General features: G+C 30.2%; 1 long non-coding RNA gene across 1 annotated transcript; it reads left to right on the top strand.

Moving 5' to 3' along the window:
- Positions 1-350: 350 nt before the first annotated feature.
- LOC140448499 (uncharacterized) lies at positions 351-1,096 on the top strand. The gene is made up of 3 exons (XR_011951724.1): positions 351-510; positions 673-795; positions 859-1,096. It is a non-coding gene; the product is annotated as an uncharacterized lncRNA (long non-coding RNA).
- Positions 1,097-1,833: the final 737 nt, after the last annotated feature.

The following is a 1,833-nucleotide window of genomic DNA, read 5'->3' as shown; positions in this document are numbered from 1 at the left end:
ATATTCATTTTGAACTGAATAAAAATATTGAAATACTTCCAAATAAGCTTTAATTACATGAGGAGTGAGTACTCAAGTTTTAATAAAGATAACTATAATGTATTTTAGCGTTCTGGACTTATCGTTGTTTAAGTGTATTGTAAGTGTAAAAGTTGTATCAAAACCAGAAGGTACAGTTCTTTCGCTGTATCTTTGCACATGTATGAAATTATTCAGGAACTATTTTTAAATTTTGTCTTATTTCTACTCACAGAATATAAAATATTAAAATTAAGCCGCTTGTCCAACATTTAATAATATATCAGACAAAGACAGTAATATAACAACAGTCTGTGATAAATTCTCATCATTGAACCTGCTTATTGTCAACTTCACAGCGTTCTGGTGTTAACAAAAATTATATTCATATTATTTAATTTTCCATTACATTTTCGTGCCTTGAGTTTATAAATTTTCTCAAAAAGAGTTGTTATAACGACTAACTGTTTACTTAGTGGTGAATTTCTTGATGTAAGTATAAATTTTGCCGTTAAATTTTCTTACCTTTAATTTGACGTATCATTTTTGAATCTGGCTAAAACTCTGTCTAACGGAACGATATAAAACATTATTTGTTGTCATAAATATCAAACAAATATCAAACAGAATATTTTTTCAAGGTTTTATTTTTAGAATATGTCTGGAAATACATTAAATTCTCAATCCCAGCAACTCGTGCTGAATTTGTAAGAATATTTTGAGTTGGAAAAAAGGAACGGAGGACCCTTATTGGCATCTTTGGCTTGTGTTCAAGAGGTATTGTAATGAATTGTATGTTGTTTAATAATTTACCTATCATAAAATTGTTTTTAATTTAAGAGGGTAGCTGCTGCCCTGAAAATATCACGTACAGTACGTACAATTAAAAAACGAAAAGAAACCAATCCTGTCCTTTCAAGTCCAGGCGAAAGTAGACGCCGTCGTAAAAGCAAGACAACTGATCTGCCTGAAGGAACTAAAATGGCAATACGAAACACTGTGTACAATATGTACCTACAAAGTAAGTATAAGTTAATATTGTACAAAATAAAAACGATCTGGTTTATACCCCAGCCAATAGATGTTTCACATCAAAATTAACACTTCTAAAATAAAGGTTCACTATTATTACTAGTTTTTATTTCTTTTTTTAGAAAAGCATGTTAGTCTACAAAGTTTGAAATGTGAATTAGAGGAAAAAGAAGTTGTTACTATGGGAAAAACATCCTTGAGCATTGTACTGAGCGATATAGGATTTAAATATAAAAAGGATGACAATCCTTTAAGATCATTATTCGAAAAAACCAATATTGCTGCTTTAAGAGCAAAATTCTTTCGTAAGTACTTTGAAAACCTGTAAAGTGTGCATCCGAGAGAACTTGTTTTTTTGGATGAAACATGGATTTATTCAAAAGGAAATAAAACAACTTCCTGGCAAGACATTAGTAGCAAAAGTGTTCGTAAACCAGAAGGTTTTGATGGTTAACGTTTCATAATTGTTCACGCTGGTTCTTCTAAAGGATTTGCTTCTAAAGCAAGTTTATTGTTTTGTTCTAAGTCTAAATATATTGATTACCATGGAGAAATGAACAACGACATTTTTACTAAGTGGATAAGGACACAAGTAATTCCCAATTTAGAAGAACCATATCTTGATTGTAATGGATAATGCTCCGTATCATAGTGTTCTTTTAGAAAAGCAACCTACCACTGCTTCAAAGAAAGATGAAATTGTTACCTGGCTGACAAAAAATAACATCCAATTTGACCCAAAATTTACAAAATCTAAATTATTACAAGTTGCAAAAATGAATA

Source organism: Diabrotica undecimpunctata, chromosome 8, assembly GCF_040954645.1.
Source record: "Diabrotica undecimpunctata isolate CICGRU chromosome 8, icDiaUnde3, whole genome shotgun sequence".
Lineage (NCBI taxonomy): Eukaryota > Metazoa > Arthropoda > Insecta > Coleoptera > Chrysomelidae > Diabrotica > Diabrotica undecimpunctata.
Note: the sequence above shows the minus strand (reverse complement) of the source record. Positions and strands in the feature narration are given on the sequence as shown.